Source organism: Heliconius melpomene, chromosome 7 (genome assembly GCF_056956725.1).
Source record: "Heliconius melpomene rosina isolate 202511_hmr_F chromosome 7, ASM5695672v1, whole genome shotgun sequence".
Classification (NCBI taxonomy): Eukaryota; Metazoa; Arthropoda; class Insecta; order Lepidoptera; family Nymphalidae; genus Heliconius; species Heliconius melpomene.
The window spans coordinates 12,252,870-12,277,276 of record NC_140395.1 but is presented as its reverse complement, the minus strand read 5'-3'; the positions used below and the strand labels follow the sequence as shown (position 1 = coordinate 12,277,276).

The 24,407-nt window shown below is 31.0% G+C and overlaps 1 protein-coding gene across 4 annotated transcripts in view; it reads left to right on the top strand.

Annotated features, from left to right (window-relative positions):
- The first annotated feature begins 14,018 nt into the window (after positions 1 to 14,018).
- Positions 14,019 to 24,407, top strand: part of Lar (tyrosine-protein phosphatase Lar) — a 284,959-nt gene continuing 274,570 nt past the window's right edge. For all 4 annotated transcript variants that reach the window (XM_085188748.1, XM_085188747.1, XM_085188746.1 and 1 more), the window contains exon 1: positions 14,019 to 14,228. The gene's annotated coding sequence lies outside the window, so the exon portion shown is untranslated. The remainder of the gene's footprint in view (positions 14,229 to 24,407) is intronic.

Here is a 24,407-nt window from a genome sequence, read left to right as displayed (position 1 = left end):
TGAACTATTTCAGTTTGCATTATTCTTTCTCCACTCTCTAGCGTGGTAAAGCTGGCATAATAGGTTTACCTTGGCATTTCATTTCACTTTTTTATATTCTAAAGTGCCTACATTCCCTCTCGTTTTGTACTAAATATACAGTTTTTATGTCAAGGATGACTCTATATCTCTCTCTGTGTAAATACAATGATAGTATTCATGACATTTGTATGTAATATGTAGTCAACTTTGATGTTCTTTTATGTTGATATCCGCACAATAGTTTGTTATATGTCTTTGTGTCTTAGTAAATCAACATAAATGATAAACTATTCATCAACAAATTGCATTTTAAACGATCTTCCCCCATTACCTAACATAGGGGTGGAAAGCAAAGAAATCATAACTATTCTGCAAACACAATGCAAGGGTGGTGAGCCATGAAGACCGCGATCCATTTACAAATTGCTCAGACGCTTAAATGGAAATTCACTAGAATTCATGCAGTTGTATAAATTTGAATGAACGGTGGCGAATGGTTATGCTATTGTAGAGTTTTTTCTTACAAGGTCTTGAGTTAATAAAGATTTTTGTGTAAGTGTAAAGATACTTGATTGAATTTATCTTATAATGTTGTTTTAATACTGAAAAAAATATATTTTACACAATTATAATAGAAGATACGTTTTCCATCCCACACACTTATTTTCACTCAAAAGTTATGCATTATCTCTGAAAAGAATAAGCTATAACGTGAGGAACCCATAGATTAAGGATGGTATAGGTAGGGTAAACTAGTCTTCGTATCTTGTAGCCACCCTAGGGGCTCTTCGAATGAAGCGACTCATATATCTCGATCGAACTTCACTTCAGAGAAGTTCGTTTGATTATATACATACGAGTATATTATTAAAAGAATATTTAAAATAATAAAAATAAATGTCATTACATTCATCAATTGATAATTAAATATGTCTAAATAAGACATTACGCAGAATCTTCCGTCACCCACAATCGTTCGTCGGCATAGAAACGCACAAAATATTTCTAATGGGGATTCTTTTCGACCTCGATGTCGACTTATCGTGAAATTGATAAATAATTACTGCCTAATTTGTTATTACTTAGTGATCGACTAAATTGAAATTCCACAAATTTGAATACACTTTTATATAGATTTGCGCAAATAAACTCCTATGAAGATTTTTATTTACAAATTTCTACATTTCATAAATTGCAAGCAAATTCTACGTAAAACAAAAATTGTAGATTTTAGATATGTGATTGAAAAATAACATTTAAAATTTCAATTTTACTCGACTTAATGTCACATTGAAGATCTTCTAATAAACTATTTAGACTTTTAACAAACGTAATAAACTTGAAAACAGCCTTCAGCGCGGAATTCCGTAAGTTCTACTTAAACTTATAATGACATTTAGATATTCTTGTCATCGGGGCCGAGGGAGGCGAGACCCGCGGAAATTGTCCAAGAATACTTCTGGATTTCCAACCGTTTGACACCGTTGACATGTAATTTGGGCGGACTTAGCCCCTAAAATCGTTCGAGAGTGTTATTGTCCAACGAATAATATTATTAGGAGTTCTCCCAGTTTTATTTCTCGGATTGAGCGAAAGTCGTTAAAGTGGGTATTTAATTTGAATGTTTTATCGATAAGAGCGAATGCGGACTTTTTTCATTAAGCAAATTGTTCGCGTAAATCTTGTCAAACGTGGTCGGTAATGAGCGTTGAGGGCTCCTCAAAAGCCTGAATTATGCGTCTCTACCGAACTGCCTTATAGCGAGGTTAGTTAACACAAGGACTTTTCTAAAAGGTTTTTATGTCTGACGTCGCTGGCGGCGCATCGCCGTCATATCCGTGACAGGAAGGGCACACTACATAGTACAAACGAGGCTAGAACTAAAGTAACTAATGCACTATTTTTGCACCCCGCCAGTCGACTTCAGCGTACCTGAGTCATGCCCTAATACATATTAATGGTGTTGTTGACATTTGTCCGTCGGAGGACAATGTCTTTAAACGTAACGTTGATAAATTGAATTTTTTCTTTATGGTCTTTATGTCTGCGACATATTCTTTTGGCAAGTAAATATTTTCTTATTACTATTTTTACCTTATTCGACTTTGATCGTGCACGAATTTATAAGATATAATTATATTTATGAATAATATGTTTAGTAGTAACGTAGTTTATCATTTGGATACTTTAAAAACAAAGTCTACGTGACAACTTCAGAGATTGGTAAATGTGCTTTATGTATAGCTATCAAAAGTTGTAACTTGTACCCGTTATAACTATACAATTTACGTGTAAATTTCACTGTGAAAAAAAATATACCTATTATTTAAATTCTTATCGCATACTAAAAAATAATATGTCAACATCTTTTCATTAATTCAAAACTAGAATGCGCGAACAATTTAACGACGTGAAATGTCTGATAGTAATTTATATTAAACATGCATGACATTTATCCTTCTATTCAATTATAATGCAAACATAAGCTTCTTTAAGCATTAAGCATTGTGAGGATATAAAGTGTAGGTGATTGTATAATGCTATTATTTTTTTCCAGTTTCTCACTGTATCCCCGCACACAGCAGGACAAGCAGAGTGAATCTGGGAACGTAGTGTTATGACACTCCGTTCCCACTTACCGCCGACATTGCATGTTGACTGGCAGTATAATATACCAAAATATATCAAAAAATCTAGTTATAATACTGTTTCATTTTGAATAAATATAGAAATAGACATGATAAGAATATCTAAGCAATATCTCTGAATGTAATAATGGTGAGAGAGAATGTTCCTCTTTTATTTGATTATGTTTATTGAACGTTATGACTCTTCATATAAAAGAAATATTAGTGTTCAACATAAATACTCATGTAAATATAGCATGTACTAATACGGACAACGCTAATATTATTATCGGTGGTTGCTTTCAATAAGCGCCATTATGCATCTGATTGGATAATAACTGATAACATCACTTTTCAATTTATCCTTGAAACCTTACGTGTGGGAAAAATTATATCTTGAAAGCAATATTGTTTGTTGTATTTGAAATAGAAAACCGTATCTCCTTTCAAGAAATGCTTACGTGAAAATATAAAAAAATAATAAAAACTATATATGAGAACGAACAAAGGCTGACATACATATTATAAAACACGTATATATGCATGCAATTTACAATGTAACCGCAATTCGATAGGTTAAAAGACAGTCGACAGTGTTTTAAAAGCTTTTACCGCGTGACCTCACCGGGCCCGAACTGCAATACTCAGGTTAAACGCGCCTGCATAGTTCCATCATACTTGTCCCGTGAATCAATTCCCTGGCGCTTCCTAACAAAAATATACGCGAAAAATTGTTTCTAGTTGTAAACCATTGCTGTGTCATAAAGATTTACGTCCATAAATTCACTATATAGTGTTCAATGGATTCTTTACTGATGGCTGCTACAAAATAAATTTAAACGCAATATAGGAACCGTAATGCCGCGAATGTGTTAGCAATAAATGCCAATATTCAGCGGAAAATGTGAAAAGCGAACATGACGTCGATGTCCGAAAACCGCCATTTCTCTTGTAACATAGAAATTATTATTTGGGAAACTTTTGGAGGATGTGGCTTCTGTTTGTATTTAAATGCTGTGATTTTATAACAATGCAGGACTGAATTTTGGTTTATTTATTATTTGAGGTCTATACTATACAAATATGCTATACTATATCTAGAATAATCTATAGGAACAATAATTTAAACAATTTAAGTATAAAAAATAACTTTAAAAAAAGTATTTGCTATTTACTTATTTATCTTCAGTATTGATTGAAAATTTCCTTAAATACTCGTACATTGATATACGCGTAGTCGGATAATTTTAAATTCTGCATACGACACAGGTAAGTAAACTGTAAAAGAAATTGTATGCTTGGTGCTGTACCTAATAAGTATTTATATTTTTGAAACATTTATGCATCGAAGTATTTTCTAGATAAAAAAATTGAAATATTCTGGTTTTAAAGATTACCTTAGCTGAACCCAACACCACATTGAGCCCAACCTACATCGCCATTCTAACTTTATACTTCAATTTATTCTTTGAAAGTTATTTTATACACTTTTAGTTCTAACTAAAACTACATTTGGAAACGTTGCAAATCTTTAAAATCAATACTAAATAATCTGTAGGTATTAAATGTGCTAAATAAGCAAAAGCGTTATATTAGTTTTCATTAAGTGGTTTAGCAACTAATTGGTATCTGGATTAAGGCAAGCGTCGACATAAACCTCGGATTAGGAGATTACTGAGGATTCCGTCAAGTGTATAGAAATCGTTTTATTTGCGATTGATCAGTAAACGAGCCCGGTTGAAAGGCAATACACGAACTCGCTCACTCGCGCGGGTGTTGAGATAAGTGGTGACATTAGAAATATGTATGTATATTATATGGTAAATTATATATTTTTCCTTGTACTTGTATTTATTTACATAGGCATAAGAAGTTAGATATATTTAGGTATCATTTTACTAAATATAATATTAATTCACTATTTTGATTACAGGTTTAAACTAAATATTATGAAGAAAGTTAATTAATGATGTGGTATGAAAATTACGAAGAAATTGCATACAAGAAAATCTATATACCTAAAAGTCCTATTAAAAACGGAAAATATAAAACACCAGAGAAGAACCTAAAGTTCCACTAAAACTTCAAATGATGACATTGTTTTACAGAGATGTTGTCATCTCTATAAAATATTGACATAATTTAAAAAATAATCTTATCTATATATATAAAATCGAAAGGTCACTCACTCATCACGAAATCTCAGAAACTACATGTGCTAGGAATCTCAAATTTTGCTTAGGAGTTACTTATAGGACGTAGGTGCTCGCTAAGACGGGAATTTGCAATATTCGACTTCTAAGGGGTTGTTTTTGGGGTTGAAAGTTTGTATGAAACTTCGTTACTACAAATGCTAGGAGTCGCAAATTTTGCATAGACGTCACTAGGACGTAGTCATGGAGACAGAAATAACATAGTTCACGCGGGTGAAACCGCGAGCGGGCCGCTAGTAATCTATAAATATAAAATCGAAAAGTCACTCACTCATCACGAAATCTCAGAAACTATATGTGCTAGGAATCTCAAATTTTGCATAGGAGTTATTTATAGGACGTAGGTGCTCGCTAAGACGGGAATTAGCAATATTCGACTCCTAAGGGGTTGTTTTTGGGGTTGATAGTTTGTATGAAACTTCGTTACTAAAAATGCTAGGAGTCTCAAATTTTGCATGGACGTCACTTATAGGACGTAGGTACTCATGGAGACAGAAATTAATAATAACGTAGTTCACGCAGGCGAAGCCGCGGGCGGGCCGCTAGTTAATAATAAATGTTTCGTAAATATATGTATATTGATGTTCTGAACTGATCGGATTGTAGTCCCGGAATCTTGAATAAGCTCCTCTGGGACCCTGGTAATAATGAATGCGCTGTAAGAAATAATGAGATATTTTTGAAATAATGAGATATTTTATAGTTTTAAAAGTAGTTATTAAAGTCGTCGTGTAGGGGCTCAAAGTGTGACTGTAAAATCGGCGGGTTGTGGGGTCATCCCCACTCGAAGAGATTAAATATTAATTTAAATTTATTCGTTCTAATGTCGAGGCAAAGCGCGGGGTTGAGTTCCGCTGCGTTGATTCCAGAATTCGGCGGAAAGTGGGGAACGGAGTGTCTTAACACTAGGTTCCTTCTGCCCTGCTGTGTGTGGGATACAGCGTGAAGCTGATAATTAGTTATTAAAGTTAACATATAAAATCTTACTATAAAGCAATAAAAGTATGGCAAAATAATGTTTTATAATGAAATAAAGATTTTTTAAATGTTTGTTTCATTTATAGATTAGATACTTTGTGTCGTTTCCTACCTACAAATTGAATTTTTATAAATAAAAATAACATATCCATACCTATATTATAAATTCGAAAGTAACTCTGTCTGTCTGTCTGTCTGTCTTTTACGCAATCAGGGCCAAACCGCTAATTTAATTGTGATAAAATACTCATATAGAGACACTTGAGGGTCTCGGGATGAACATAGGATACTTTTTTCTCATATTTGTAATATTTTCGATATAGCAATATATTAAAATAATTATTAATATGACATGCAATGTATTCCGCCATGTTAATAACAACCGCCGTTGCTAAGCAACGATTTGCAAAGTTTGTTGTTAGAAAACGTCACCCAAAATGAGCTTGCTTAACGCATCTCATTCTCTATTGAAAACTGAAAATAATTTCATAAATATATTTAATAAATATTCGTATAGTTCAAGCGGGCGTAGTCGCGTTTGGGTCCACTAGTAGGTATATAAAATTACATTTTGGTATAAATTTAACATATAGTTTAAAAAAAAAAGACACGCTTTTCTGTACCAAGTGCTGCAAGTCTTTGAATGTCCTCAGAACTATAAAAAATATAACCCTAAACTCCTATGGTTTACTTTACCCTCTGTAAAGTTTTATCATTCAGGTCCTGGTTCCATCATCAGACCAGCTTAATTATACCATATTATTGGCTTAAAGCTATGTAACTCCCAAATTTCATAGTGATATAATTATTTTTATAACACTGTTACATTTCGATTTAATTAAAGCTTATTGAAATATATTTAAAAATTGATTAATATTCAAAGACATACAATAAAAAGTAAAGACAATTTATTTGAAATTTTTGCATCATAATACAGCATTATCTAGAACTTTCGCTCCATTTCTCGCTGTTTCGCGTCGATCGGTATGCCGAGACGCAATCTTAAAAGTTTCCCTTGCGAATATGATCGTAATAAAAGCAGTATATGAACTGCCGCGTCGAGAGGAAGTGGTTTTAGCTCATCAGTATTCTAATGAATCTATAAAGATTTATAAATTATTTAATACAATTAAGGATCATGTTTTGTTTAAAAATTTTGTACAAGGAAACTATATGGTACCAGTGGTATCATTAAAAATAACGTTGAAGGTGATAATTGAAGGTTTAAGTCGCTCTCAGAGAAATGTTGATTCATAAATTTATTAAAGAGATGGGAGATGTGTTTAAAAATAAACAAAGGTCTATTTTTAACGATATTTAAAGAGGCGTTTACCCTTCCTACCCTTTTGATCCTCATACACTGATTTTGATTTCAAACCTCGAATAGGGAGAATATTAATTACGTTTAACCAGTAAAAGTATGAATTTTGTTAGCTAAATTAATACACTTTCAACCAACACTGGGTCCCAAGTGTTCTGAGCTCAGAACAGTTCCTGGGATTTGGATGGGGAGCTCCCCATCCCGTAACACGATGGGTCTGAATGGGTGGATCCATGGAATGCTAAGTATTTATTCTTTTTATAAATCTTAGAGGTAAAATGATTTAAAAATATATAATCCTTTCATCTATACCAAACATTATGAATGTAAAGATATTAAAACTTAAATGAAACAATACAATTGTATTATTTGAAATATATACATATTTTAAAAGCTTTGTAACCTTAATTACTACACACCTACCCTTTCATTACTTAACAACGTATTACAAACCTTTTAAATATAACATATATGAATATATTCTTGTGTGGTTTTTATATGTGGCTCAAAGCAGGTTCACTTAATGAGTATGTAGATGATAATTATAATATGTTTTATATGAAATAATATGCAGAAATAAAATGAGGAAGCATTTTACAAATGCGTAAATTTAGTTTCGTTGTGATGCAGGAAATGAAATTTATAAATAAAAATTTAAAAAATGAATTAGCTTCGCGCGGTATTCCACACACAGCAGGGTACACAGAGGGAACCTACTATAAAGACACTCCACTTCCCACTTTTCGTCGAATTCTGGAGGTATTGCGTGTTGAGTGACGGAGCTCAACGAGGGGCTTTGCTTCGACACCAGAGTCAAGAAATGTAAATATAATTTTAAGTAAATATTTCATTTTCTCGAGTGGGGATCGAACTCACAACCAGTCGCGTTTACAGTCACGAACTTGTACCCCTACACCACGACTGGCTTTATAGTTTTCAATTATATTACATTAGCCCGCATATTGGCATGTCTCGGCGACAGACTAGTAGTCTTTGATCTAACTAGAGACTATTATATGACTATGAAGTTCACGTTAAAATAAAACATGCAAAAACATTTTTGTATATTTCTTTAAAATGTTTTGCTTTAAGTAATTAATTAAATATATTGTGACAATTGGAGGATTGGACAAATACATATTTCTAAATTTATTTAAAAATAAGTTTTTTTATGAAACTAAAATATAAAATATTTAATTTCCTTGAGTGGTGATAGAACCCACCACCCGTTTACAATCACACGCTTGGCCCTGTGCCACGACGACGTCTGCCTGTGCCTTAAAATTGATTTTAATTAACTGTAAAATCGACACGTCCCTCATGTGCCCGCATGATTGTTTTAAATGGAGTGAAATGTGTACGATAGTGGGCAATGCCGGAGAGGACTTGAAATGCAATTATGAGGCAGTGTGCGCCGCTCGGGGACCATCGCGGCCGCCTCTGTGTACGAGAATGTATGTAGAGTATGTAATTCAATTTACAATGTTTTGCTAGTATAAAAGGTTTTATTTATATAGAAATGGCGGTTAACTCTGTTTTTTCATAAGTCAAAATGGTTTTATATTGGAAGTTTTAGCTTAGATTTAAAATTGTTTTTGTGTTGGTTGTTTTTTTTTTCAGCTTCATAATATATCTTGCATGTAGGCAGAGGGAGCATAATGTTAAGATACTCCGCTCCCTATTTTTTCAACGAATTTTGGGGGCAATGCATGTTAAGTGGCGGAACTTACTGGGCTCCGAGCTTTTCCTTTGGTGACAGAGTGAATAAGTGCAAAAAAAAAAAAATAATGGGTCAATCAAAAAGCTGAAATATTAATTAACCGGTACTCATTGAACTGTGTCTTGTCTCGACTCTCGACATTTAGTTCAATAGTCAATTTAATCCGCAAACTAATAGTTTTGTGTTAGCTAACCTAGGATAGCTGTCCGAATCAGCTGCCCAGAAAATTATTATTGGGGTAACTTTGATTTGAATATAAATATAAGTATATTATATTGATATAATTCATATATTTTTTATAATTAAATATTAAATGACAAGAAATAAATAGTTATCTATTCTAACAAGTAGATTACTAAATTTTTGCGTTTATGCAGTTTTTTTCATACAAATGGCCAAGACATTCTTCAATAAAAAAATGTTTTCAATAATTCAGTTACGGCAACTTTAAATCATAGCACATGGCACCCAATGAGTTGCGGAGTTCAAGTGACTGAGAGAATGAACATTTCAGAATCTACATGGTTGACATGAGTGGAGTCACGTATTTTAACGATAAAAAATATTGCCGTATATTCGACAATCTCTTATTTTTATAATAACTTTTAAATAGCAATTTAGGCAAACATTATTAGCCTGCGATACTACCTATATTTTAAATTGTATTATCTCAATGTTCACGTCGGGGTCCAATGGGGATCTGTGGAATCTTCCATGCAACTCCTTGCTGCTCCACACAGCCATGCGATTGAAAGTAGAAAGTACTACAGGTTTACGCCAGTTTTCTTTGCCCAAGGACAGGGGAGGCCTTTGTCAACTGCTACCATATAATTGTGCATATCATCGTCAATCTTGAAAAAAAATCTTTAACACTGAATACCTCGTGGTTATGGAGATTTTTAATGTTCAAAAAACCCCGACTTCTAAACTTACGCGGATAGAATAAAAAATATGTCATCACCAATTTACGTAGAAATAATAGCGCCTATTTTAATCTGCATCCATCTCACAATGTCAAAAGTAAAGTAAAGTAAAGCTAATATATTATTTTATTGAACATCGTATTAAATTCTGAAACGCAGGTAACACTTGCGTCCTGAGGGATAGCAATACCATTTAAAGTGAATTCACAACGAATATTGCTTTGAAACTATCTATTAATATAAATAAATGTGAAATGGGCCATCCCTGTATATCTATACCTATTCTTAAAAGCTGAAAAGTCATTGGGTAAACGTTCAAGCGAAAATTTGTATCTTTTTTTTTAGCTTCAAGCTGTAACCTGCACATAGCTGTATAGGCAGAGGCAACCTGAAAATCTAGTGTTAAAACACTCCGTTCCAGTTAAGACACTTCCGTGAAACTCCAAATTTCGCGAAATTCTGGAGGTATTGCATGTTGAATGGCGAAATTCAACTCCAGGCTTTGCCTCGTTGCCAGAGTGAGAAAATTGAAATGTTAAATATTTAATTTCCGCAAATGGGAATCGAACTCACAACCTATTGCGTCATCGTCGTCGTCCTCATGCTGGTGCCAGCGTCAATTCATAAAAGAAGATAAATGAATATCTTCTTCAATATATTCTTTTTAATTTTTTTTATAATATGATTTTTTTATACCCATGACATTAATTATATCATAAGATGTAATTGAGTAATAAAAGATAAAAGGTAAGATTGTAATAAGATATAAGAATTATATTTTTAAAGGTACGTATTATGTAGCACACAACGAAGTGGAATGGTAGTCTAAAGTCTGAGATAAGAAATGTAATTTAGCTGTAAGGTTGGCTAGATCGTTTTGCTATAGAAATATTCTTGGAAAAATATTTTATTTTATTACAGTGAAGTTAATTTCAGTAATTAAAGTAGCTACCTTAGATGTATATCTTAAATAATTAAACAATTACATCATAAAGATTTTCTTAATAAAGACACTTCCTAATAGTTTCCGAAATTACTTTTCATAACAATATAGCCAAGAAAGTTTACTTACATTTGCATAATATGAAAGAAAAGGATGGGCTTTGTAAAAACGACAAGGAAAATCACAAGGTATTATGAATAAATCCATCTCACCCGTGAGGCCACTCGACGACGGCTCCGGATTGAAAAGACTCGTCACCTAATTTCAAGAATGGCCTGTATAAGTCTCTAATATGTCAAGCAAAGCGTTTAATTATGAATGAATTTGTGTGATGAATGTTGACTTTCCTCCTTTTATTTACATTATGCTTACATTGTAATCATTTTCTATAAATTAAAGATTGTCACTTGTAAGAATAGCTGTAATCGGTAAAGTAAAATTAGGCATATAGTTCCGCCACTCAGCATCGTCACGCAGTATCTCGAATTTGACAGAAAAGTGAAGAATGTGGTACTGGCACTATATTTTCTCTGCCTAAAATGTGAAGCAAAAATAAATCTGTAAACATTTTTTTTTTTAATTATTTCAATAATATCAAATGCTTAATATTATATTGAAACTCACGTAGACTAACAAGTTTATTAGATACAGATACAAGACAATGATACCCACATAACATATTGAAATTTACTTCAATGCGTACCTAATACATATCAATATCTATACAATTCTATCTATTCTATGAATCCTTGCTTAGGTATAATAAAATCGTAACGGATCGATGTCTGTACATGAAAGATAAATAAGAAAAAAGTCATTGGTAGCATTTGATAACGTGATAAAACCAAAATGATTTAAAAATTTTATGCTGCATTTTTTTATGAATGTAGATTAGTAAATTAATAAGTATGTAAATCAAGCGGGCGAAGACAGGATGCAGTCGCTAGTTTTTAATAAGTATAACATAAAAAAGAAATACTTAACTATAACATAAGATACAAAATTCAATTTGAACGACTCTACACAGCTGTAAGTACTCTATAGTCTCCACCTCCACCTCCAGTACCTAAACCATCACATTTCCGATCCTGAACGATGGTTTAGGGTGATACTTGGTTATTTCCCGAGGGCACTATAAACACAATGCCGCGCGGGGATTCCTAACGAATGCACTTCAAGAGCTACGTGCAATCAAAACCGACTTTCCAGAAAGCTTACTAGACTATTTCAAAGGTGAACGAAGTATGCACGTTTTATGTATTTATTGAATAAGTATCGTTAATTAGTATGCAGGGGTTTTACTGGTAAGTATTTGCTAATTGCAAGTGTACCTAGTACTTACGTATATAAGTATTGTTTTGTATTTTTGTTTTCTGTTATATTAAAATGCGCACAATTTTCACATGGTTTCCTTTTTCAATTGTTAAGTAAAATACGTTTTTTTATAAAAACTATTCTTTCAGATGATATAGATAAGTATGTACAATCGATGATAAAAATATATAATGAATATTGTGTATTGTATAGCTATAAATGCCAGATAATATAAAACTACTTTCCTACACGAATAATTAAAACTTTAGCAAAATTGTGAAATTTACAATTAAAAACGTAGTATTAAACAACGAAACTTGTAAACGAAACTTGTAAATTGAAATTGGATTACATTTATTTTTAAGGGGTCTACACACGTGATCACACATTCCCACATGTGAGATATGATCGCGCATCAACACATGAGATCACACAAATGTGATCATATGTGAAAGTAACGTTGAGGATCTAGTGGATTTATATGTTAGTGACTAAAGAGAAATTATTATTAGTAGAATTATTAGGCTATTTAAATAAAATAGCGCAACTGTCCTGTTTGTGTCATATAGAATTGGTACTAAATTATATGGAAGGCTTCCAATCCTTAACGAGGATTGCCAAAACTCCACCATGAATCAGTCAATAGTAGGCAACTCACATCTGACCTTTGAAATCATCTAGTGACCTTATAACTAGATCAGTTATAGGAATAACGTGCATAATAAGTGTTACGAAAAATGTTTTTACATTCTTAAAAAATACATAAAAAATATTTTAAAGATTATTTTCAGTTATTTATATACTTGTTTGGCGACTATTATCGATCTTTAAAAAATATATATGTAAATATTTTTACAGTTAACCCTTATTCTTTTTTACAGTTAAACCTGTAATAAATATGTGAATACTAAAAATTTTCACTGAAATCGACAAAAATCTTCTTTAGTTATCTACAACAAATTACCTATTTAAAAGACTTAACTCTAGTCGGGATAGAATTTGCTTAAAACGGCGCTTTTTTCTTTAACACCTGAGTTACTTAACTTTTTCTTACTCATAGCCACTATTTTATAGGTACCACTTTTTGAAGTACATTTTAAAAAGTTTACGTAATTATTTTAAATGTTTTTAGGTTGTTTAAATGTGTTTCATTGCAGAAATCTCTAATTGAAAAATTAAAGAAAATATTAAAAATGTCGTATTTGCTCATTGCAGGCACTCACGATAAATAAGGTGTACTTATAGTCGTACGTAATGAGTGAATTATGAGGTCAAGAGCAGATTCTCGGATTGGCATACATTTATAAATTACTTTTTATATATAATTTTAACCATAATATGTTATACGCCCATTATAATAAAATTATTAAGTGTTTAAAGTATTTAATTGGATATACCAATAAAAAAGATCATAAAGCTTCCAACGATCTTATTAAAAATAGTTAATAATTAATTAAATTATTTGAATAAATTAGTTTGGTTAAAAGAATAGTGCTACGAAAAGCCACAGCTTAACAAAGTGATAGCCTATTGAAGCAGTATCCTCAGTCTTCTATGAGGACGTTGACATAAAAAATATATTTCTACCTATCCCTTTTACTCCTGCATCTACACTCTTCCGTAAATCGAAATCAAAGCTCGTCGGGATTGAAACGCACTGAAGTTGTCTCGATGTCGTGAAGCTAGCTGCGGAACGAGAAACGTTCCGAACAGATATCACAACTGTGACTTTTGCTATGGAGTAGAATTATAAAAAAAATGTTTTAATAAAAAAATAAATTCAATAATATCGTCTGTGCTTGTAAAGTTATACTTAAAAAACTTATTAAAAAGATGAAATAACTACGCGATCTAATTATATTAGAAGTTATTTCCGCAAAGTGACAGCTATCAACTAAGCAATGTGACTGTGAATAGAGCAAGCGTTTTGAACTCGCAGAGTAAAGACTTCACAATCACGTATGTGCGGAACGTACCTGCATATGGCGGACGCTCAGTTTTTGTTTATGTCAATAAGAAACTGATTTTCATTTACGCGGGTGAAGATTAATTAAAATTATTAAACTATTATGTGCAAGTGGAACCTGTGAGTTGTGTGTGTTTTATGTGATAATGTTTTACGTCACTGGACTTGAGAGCAACTTCATATCTTCAGTGGATTTGTAAGGGTATGTAGTTTGTATGTTTCTTTATATATTTAGTTAAAGATTGATAAGTTTCACTTAGAAGGGCTTGGTTTTGAACGTCCAATTTGAGATATATCTATCGTACGCTTATATATTGCACATGCTATAGGTGAACTGCTAGAAAAAGCTCAGGTCAATTGACCCTTTTCTCGTACGTTATTGCCAGATGATAAGTTTTTGGTAGTTATTACTGTTTAACTATTCTTATTATTGTGAAAACATATATATTCAATAAAAAAAAATATATAATTCAACGTGTAACACTGTTAAATATTCAATTTTATTGTTTGTTATGAGTTTATTCGACATACACTTGCCGATTTTGACTTTCGTGACGGACATTCTTAACTTATAATTTGTTTTTAAACTTAAACTATCGAACATATTCATCGAATGTTATATCGAAACAAAAATAATTGTTGAGTTATTTTCGTGATTTAAAGTAAAGGGCAAATATGTAAATATTTATTAACATAAGTACAAATTAATAATATCATTAATAATTAATATGAGAATCTCATGTTTATTTATTTTGAAAATATTTAAATGTTTTTTAAATTTTATTAGTGCAAATTGTAGTAGTGCTAAAATACGCCATTTCCCAACTTCACAATGCGGTGTTGAGTTCCGACACTTGACATGCAGTGTCTCGAAAAATTGGGTTTTAGGTGAACTGTGTCTTAACATTAGGTTTCAGTTAAGTTATGTAGCTATCTACCTACTTTGCTATATGGGGGATATAGCAAGAAGCTAAAAGAAACCATCAGAACTATTAATCAACCTAGATAAGTATTCATTTATGAAAACAAACATTTATATCTTTTTTTATTTACATAAGGCACTGGAAGCTGCCAGCATGTTTATGAAACACATGTGTATCATATCTTTGTCTTGTGAATCATAAACCATATGTGGTTACTGATTTATTATCTACTTTTAATATTTAATTTCAAATTAAGAGTTGTTCCGGATATCTTTAGTATTAAGATGAAATTAATGGCATTCTTTAAAGTTCTGTCATCAGCTAATACTGTTGTATATGTCTAGTACAGTTATTTTTATTTATTAAGAAATAGTAACAACTCTACTAGGTATTTACAACTATAAAAAGTTATTAATAAATATTTCTATGTTAAAACTTTTATAAGTTAAATATCTGAACAATGGACAAGATGTGTAATAGTGCAAAAAAAAAATTGTAGCTTAGATGTACACATTTTATACACTTGCTATTACAAATACCTTTAGTAACTTTAGCAAACATATCTTTAATTCATATTTTAAAACTACTCAACATAATTTATATTAACTAAAGAATAACTTAACCAATTTCTATGTGGGTGTTAATTTTTATTGCATGATGGATAGTATTGAAATTAAATTATTATAGTTCCACTATCATGAAGTTTTAAATGGACATAGAACTATACCCTTATATTAATACATAAAATTATGTCCTTAAGTGATACATTGTTGACCTAACATGATATTTTGTTATATATAAAAACAATAGTCTTTCATTTTATTAATTTCTTTTGATGAAATTTTGAAGCCCTGAGTCATATTAAAAAAATATTAAATTTATCATCTAGATCAGATAGCAGTAAATAAATGATAACCTTTAAACTAGTTTAACTATATACTATAATGGAGCTATAAATGGATATAGAACTGTGATGCCCTTATAGTGATAACATAGTTGACCTAACAAGAAATATCATCATATATAGAAATAGTAGTTTTTCATTTTATAAGCTCCTTTTGATGATTTTTATAGCACAGCCAGACAATATGCTGGTAGAAATTTGTTTATACTTACCGAATAGAGTATTTTCTCCTTCCAACCAAGCCGTTTAAAAAAATACTATATTTATCACTTAAATCGGATGTATTAAATGTTTGATGTCCTTTAAACCAGTTTCACTATAATGCAGCTATAAATGGACATAGAACTATGCCCTTACATTGATACATAGTTGACTGAACCAGATATGTTTTCATATATAGAAATAGTTGTTTTTATGTCAACTTAATTCCATAACAGTTTTTAGATCAATGACATTATACAATTGTCAGTTACAAATAAAATAAAAGCATTTTGATATTTCAAAGAAGTACATATATATTTCGCACTCAGATATTATTGTGCGGAGAGTCACAGCATCTAGCTGTAAGGGCAATGATTGTGGGTTCAATATTCATTCAGTGAATTAATTATTTTTATTTTCTCACTGTATTAAAAAATACAGAACATGGTATTGAGCTCTGCCACTGAGTTCAATGTTTTAAAAATTAAGCAGTGCATGCGGATCTCACAGTATCTTGATATTAATTTGTCTCTTCTTACTGTACTATATTTATAAAAAGAATACAGCTGCCTTAAAAGTATTTTAGAATATATAGTTTATAAATACAGATAATATCTTAATAAAAAGATATAAAGATATTACAGTCATATACTTATGCTATTGTCTCTATTTTCATATACCTATGAATATTCTTTATAAAGAATGCTATGAATAACTTTACATATAAAAATATACTTCTAATTGTTTTATTTGTATCTTGATTTTTATTTTATATGTATATATCTAGTACAATAATACTTGTGCTATATTTTTAATTGGTCTGAAACTGAATACAAAATTGGTATTTGTAAAATATTTTATAGTTAATTGAATATTGCCTTGAGACAGAATAACTTTAAAATTTATAACAATATTTTTAATAATAAAAATTATTATATAATAATACACAAAAAATGTTATAGTTAAATAAATATATAAAGGTTTACTAAAATTAAGATTTACTAAAATTGTTAGACTTACAGTGGACAATATTTGACTGGAAATATAATGATTTTGGTTTTGATTCTCTCTGTCAGACCATTCTTTAATTGAAATGGCATTCATATGTAACATTATTTAACAAAAATTTAAACTGAGGCCGTTGTTTGACTAGGGCTAGACGCTTGTGGAGGTTGTGGGTTCAATTCACTTGTGGAAATCAAATATTTTAATATTTTCATTTTGTGTTTAGTGGGTGGGTGGCTTCGCTCTGGTAAGCAGGCAAAGAGCGGCGTTGATTTCCGCCACTCAATGCTTCAAGATTTGCCGAAAAGTAAGGAGTGTCTTAACACTAGGACTCCTCTATCTGTTAAGTTTGGTTAGTAAGGGACATAGCGTGAAAAAAATAATCATTTTTGATCGCCAACTCTATGAAATGCTGCCATCATATGGTTTTTATAATTATAGACGAGTCGTAGCCCGTAACTTCTTTGAATTGGAATACAAAAAGGAAATCCTGCTTTTCTTTATTTTGTAAATATCGGCATATCCAATGCGTAGGAGAGCCATAAACAATCTACATACCAAAATTTCAACGCTTCATTTTTTACTCTCTGCAGTCTTGGTTTTTCTTTGGTTCAAGTGACTTTACGTTTTAACGCATGTGCTACAAAAATAATTCTTAAGAAAGGATATACTAAACTTATTTAGTAACTTATGTCAAGTTTCCGAATGCACTTCATAATATGTGCACATATAAGACTGAAACTACGCTTTAAATAGTTATATTTATAACTAAGCTGTAACTTTAAATCTTATTAGCAATTTAATTTTACTTATTTTCCATGCAACTGCAAAAGTGTGGGGGTCAAGGGTCATATAGCGATAGCGACATTTCGTTCCACACGCTGCATTTTTATTAATAGCTTGTAGGTGTAACTTATTTTTTTTTTATTATTGTAATTTGTTTTTTTTTTTCTTATGAGATACTGTCAGTACTGGAATCGTATTATATGATTATACAATTATAACCTAATATTTATAAGTCCATATAAAATAAAACAAAAAAATAAATAAGAAATCAAAGCAAAGGTAAAGCGCGGCGTTGAGTTCTGACATTCAAAACATAATGCTTCGAAAATTCGGCGGAAAGTGACGAACAGTGTGTCTTAACACTAGTTTCCCTCTGCCTATTCTCTCTACTCTGAGGATAGGCCGTGAAGCTGAAAAAGAAAGAAATGCATAGTACCCAACCGCCGAGCTAGAGTTATAAACCATTAAACCAACTACGTCAAATATATCAAATAGATAAACCTTCTAAATATCCGTTTATTTATACATTAATCATACCAATATTGCGAAAATAGATCTAAGCATATTTGAATTTATGAGGTCTGAACTGAAAGGAAACCAACTTGTTATAGCGTAAAAGCATAGGATGTGTCGCGCCCGCCGACTCACAAGTGGAGCATTAACTCTCATATCCTTTTCCTTAAGTTGGGAGGAAGGCTTTTGCTCGACACTGCCGCTTAATAAACTGAAACTACTATTTTATGTGATATCGTTTATCTAATAATTTACTGACGGGGTTATATTATATACTAGCGACGCCTTCGCGGCTTCGCCCGCTTGTACTACAAGAAATTATTATCATATCAAAGACAAATATCAGTATAACAAATACAGGAAACTAAAGACTCAGTAAATTTAATAAGACTTATTTTGTAGCAATATGCAAACATACAAAACTTTATATTGACATATTTTTTTTTATTTATAAATTGATTGAAATAAAAGAAACACTAAATGTTAGGGAAAATACAATAGTGAAAACTGAATTTAAATCGGTCAAACTGTTTCTGAGATTAGCGTACACAAATGGACAGACAACATTTTTGATTGGTTCTATAGGCTCTGTTCCCTTTGCTTAAGTTGCTTTGCTGCATTCGGTATTGCAAATCATCTATGCAAAGCATAAAATTAATAAATTTTCATACAATACCTATTCGTTAGAAGTATTATAATTATAATATTCGAGATATTCTATAAAATACCGAAATAGTACAGACTACCTGTAATAAATGGATTAACCCTATATATTGTATTTCCTTTTTAATATTCATATGTACTGATATCGCATGTTGCGAATTAGGCACAGAAATAAATTGATAAATTACTCGACATTCCTTTTCCGAGCGTTGCGTGTTGTTAGGAAAGATCTTAGTCTCACCTCATTTTATTAACTCCTTTAGATGAATATTCTAAGTTCAGCCAGACAAAACATGCAAATAGAAATTACTTCATTCTTCCCGTGTAGTGTCATTTTCTTCTTCCCGTCTGACTCATTATAAAAGATGTAATAAAGCAAACGGCATTTTCAAACATGACTCAGGAGAAAATCTATAATATGGATAAAACTGGCAGGGAATGAAATGGCCATTATTACCTAGAAACTGGAACGAACTGAGAACTACTTTAGTTGTACGTAAAAAATTAGGGTTTAAATTGTAAACTCCTTGTTGAGTTTCTAAAGTTTGTTCTTTCCAAATCTTGCTGTGGTTTATGAAATTATAATCATTTGCTGCTATTGTATTATTTGGTGATGCTGTTTAAAAGCCATATATGGTTATATAATATTAAAATAAATATTATAACATATTATTATTTTAAATTAATAACTTTCTGTTACAGGTTATCCTATTTTACTTAAAATATAAATACATAATTTTAAACTTATGATGTGTCTGATTCGATTGACATTGTATACATATTACAAAAGTTATATATATATGTGTGATATGATGAATCTACTTACGACCATGAAACATGTGCACTAAGTGCAGATAAAACGTAAAACTTAAAGCTCAATTAAGTGTACTTACATAAAAACTGAGTAAGTTGACTTTTCAAGATAGGATGAAAGCTTGTGACCCATTTAATGAATTTTCAGTTTTTTAACTTATTACTTTGAACATTATACTTTTTAAAATAATTATAAATGTCGTCGTTGCCTCTTGCAAGATTGTTTAGAAAAACCATTAAAACGCTGGGAATTGCTTTCATTGTGTTGCACCAGCGTAAAATACCCTGTACTATAACCCAATTACTCGGTGGCTTATTAAAGTGGCTTCCGTTTATTATGTACATAGTTCGTCTGATGGGAATTTAGTAGCTTGGTTAAATTTAATAGTTTCTTGTTGTAAAGTGACACAGCGGCTCGTTCATTATATATGGATGGATGTGTTATCTCTTTAGTCTCTACATAACCGGCTATCTGCTCGGCTGACGTAAAATACTATCGGTAGTAGGTACTTTTTTCTTGTACACAGTTATAGGTCGGTATGTAATTAGTATTCATATTATTAGTAATTATCGTTTTTCAAACGTTACGTCTACTTAATATGAGTTGCTTCTTATTAGCTTTGTTGTAACGACGCTTATATTAAACTCTTTTCAGTTATCCCTGTTCAACGGCAAACCTTCAATTAATACGTAATACTTTCTACTATTCTATCTACTCAATATTTTTTCCACAGTAATATAAAAAAGTACACGTAAGTACTTATTTGTTTCAATATTTATAACTTAATACATATTTCAATTGCTTTTCATATTCATATATTTTTTATAGAGAATTTATTATAATAATTACTTTTATATTATTTCTCTCAGTTTAACTACTTATAAAAAAGTATATTATATATAAGTTTTTTTTTAATTTATTACGCTAATTGAGTTACGTTTAAATAAATATAAATTAAGTTTCATTTAAAAATAATCAGTCAATAAATGTAGGTTAATTCAATGTCCACACTACAAGGATTTCCAATGCTAATTTATTATTAATCCGTAAGGCCTCGTCATTAAAGTTAAAAAAATATGAAGTTTTCTTTTATCACTTAATTCAAATATTATATCTTTTTCAACCGATTTTTTTGTTTCATCTGGATATATATCTGGACGAGAGACTATTTCTTTAATTTAGCTTTCTTATTTAGGAGGTCAGAGTAGTGCCTGGGTCTCAATCCAAGTGTAGGTCTAAATTTTGAAATACGAAATATTATGAGCAATGTAAGAGAATCTGGCAAGGCTCTTTTAACTCACTGTCTGTTTAACTTGAAAAATTAGATCCGAATCCGATGACAATACACTATTTTCTCAGAATAAGACTAATGTCCGTGCCAGACCAGTAAGTACAACGGGAAAATTCTACTTCTTACTTATTTTAGATCTTTGTTTGCTATTACGGATTTATTAGATGCCTACGAGTTGTGTTACTTGTTCAATAGTAAATATTAAATCGTTTATAAGTTATTTATGCATAGACATAAAATAAAAACATATTAACATGGGGATATTGATTTTTGCTACTACTATAGTCAATAAATTATAATCTCAGTGCAAAGTTTTGTATTTGACTACATATGGCATAACTTAATGTATTTCTCTTCAGCTAATATGTTTATTAAAGTTTATGTTTTAGTTGAGTCGGTTGAAGCTAGCAAGTAAATATGTAACGGTGATAGTTGCTCGCCAAAGTTTCATACTAGTAGGTATGAGCTTCAATACTTGTTAGATGTCGCTCTTGATTTAATTTGTTATACTGTTTAGTTAAAGTATTTGTAGTTGTTTAAAATGTTAAATTTGGTGTAAAGCTCGCCTAAGGGTCCGATGGATATTGGCAAAGATCTTTTGAAGATTTTGTTACACAAATGCTTGAAATAAAGTAGCCATGAAAATATTTATTTAAAAAATGTTGGAGAAACATTATGTATTCTCAGTAAGATGTTTGGTTAGTTATGGTTTTGGAACGTGCCAGATAAACGCTCTTCGACACTGATCATTGCAATAATGTCACGTTGAATAGAGATCACTTGAAAATGATTATTCCTAAAGAATCTTATTATTCATACCAGAGATAGGATTAAATCAAAAGTATTAATTTAATAGAAGATATGAGAACAGAAAAATACGTTAAGCCTTTATGTTGTTTTGAGCATTACTAAAAGCTACATACGTAAATAGTTAACGTCAAAAACTTCCTCACAAAATGAACATTCAAATTAATCTCATGCGCTCTTTAGTTTAGTAGCGTTGTACTACGAATGTAATCATGCTGCAACATTGTTGTAAAAACGGCACAATAACACATTTAGAACGACTACAATTGCATACTTAACGTAAATATTTATTTAATTTCTGTTACAGAGATATTTTCACTTCAAACATACATTGTCATGTTTGTTATTACATTTGATTTTAGAAAACTTATGAAGCTATGATATATACACTATAGGGATAACGCATAAAAGGCTGAAAAAATATCTTTAAATTTAATTGTACATTTCGCAAATATTATTGAATTTATATTTGTTGTGGAGAAGAAACCGCTTAGCATTCCATGGTTTCATCGTTCGGATGTCTATCGTGTTGCAGGATGAGAAGCTCAGAGCAATGCCAGGAACTTATGACCGAAGTGTAGGCTTACTTTGCTCCTCTCTCTCTATCGACACCAAATTCTAAGTACGTTCTAAAAATGATTTTTTGGTAGTTCTAAATAAGATCCAAGCTCTGTAATCAAACTATAGAGAAATTACATCCGTTTTTTGTAAAATATCTGACATAAATAAAAAAAAAATGATGCGCCACATTTTTATATAAGCCTTTGTACTTATTTGTCAAAACATACTAACGAGTTGTTTCATGGATATTATAATGACATTACTTAATGTGTGATTAGCGTTATCGTTCAAACTGTATCACTAAAGCTTTAACTTAACGTCACGGACGAGGAAGTTGCGACACGCGAATTTTATTAGATTGAATTATTTAAGCTTTTTGGCTTATATTGTAACCGAGAGCATATAACAGCTTTTGATTATATTATATACACGAAGCTTAGTATCGGTATACTCTTTGAAACGGAAACTGGTTCATCGTTTATGTTGTGATTTGGATTTTGTGATAATGGCACGTCCAAACTTCTAAAACGCGAACTGGATTCTTTCATGCAAATTTAACGTTTTGGTTGATGTTAACTCCTATTAATAATTAATAGGATTATTTCCTTTATTAGTTTCTTTTTTATAATTACCTGGCAAAAAAGGTTGTAAATATATACCGGCTAGTTAATATACTCCGGAGTAGTAGTAGTAAATAAACTCCAGAGTAATTTGAAAATCAAACGTAGGTAGGTACCCAATATCTACTTATGTAAATAACGTAATTTAATTATTTTATGTAACTATATTACAATGAATGCTGATTAAGAAATCTATCAAAGTTCAACCCATTTCAATGAAAACGGGTCGGGTCGAAATTGGGTGTGTCCTTTTCCAGGCTTTTTCAAAATTCGGTCACAAACTTTGTGTAATGGGATTTTAAACTTTATGAAGACTACTCTAACATTACGGATAGATTCTCATCTAATAAGTTTTAGATTAAATTTAACTTTGCGTGTCCTTACTTTCTCTTAGTGAATTCATTAACTGTATGAATAGTTGTCCCATTTTTTATTATGCGATACTTTGTTTATAAAATAAATAAAATCAAAGGCCCTTTTACATTCTAAGCTAATATTTTTCATGTGTAATGAGAATTGAGAGGATGACTTTAAATTCAAATTTTTATGTGTATTGAGACCATATGATGAGCTGTTGACCCCATTGCCTTATTTTAATTTATCAAAAAGAAAGTAAATGACATAATTCAAAGTCACACTTAACTGTTTTCGTATGTTATTACCTGACCGTTAATTTTATTCATTGTTATGTTAATATATAAAAACTTCTTTAAAATAATCTATATAAGAAGAAGTTTTTACTTCCTTTTCTTCAGTTTCACGTTATAACAAGATAGGTAGAGTGGGCCTAAAAGCCTAGTAAAAACACTCCGTCCCTCCGTTTCAGTCTAATATTCAAGGTACTGCGTGTCGTGTGGTGGAATTCAGAACTCTCTCTGGATAATTCCTTCCACCAGGTAGAAATCAAATTCATGATGCCTTTGGTTGGTTCCTATTAAGTATATGGTTTTGAATAAAGTTCATATGATTTTTGTATTTCTTTGTAGGAAAATTTTCTGTATTAATTAATTATTAGGTATATATGAACCAAAGACAAAGAGGAATAGAAAAACTGATTTTTTTTTATAATGATTAATGAATATTTTTGAACGAGTAATTCATTCAAGAATTTCTTTAATTTCCCATAGGGAAGCAAATCTTTTCATTTTTTTATACAGTGCTTCAGATTCTTTCTTTCTTAAGATTGCCCCAGTCACTTTTCTTTTGAAATGATATAAATATTAATGCCACATATTTAAGACAAAATATAGATATAAAAATAATTTATATATAAACGCTACAAAACACAAACTA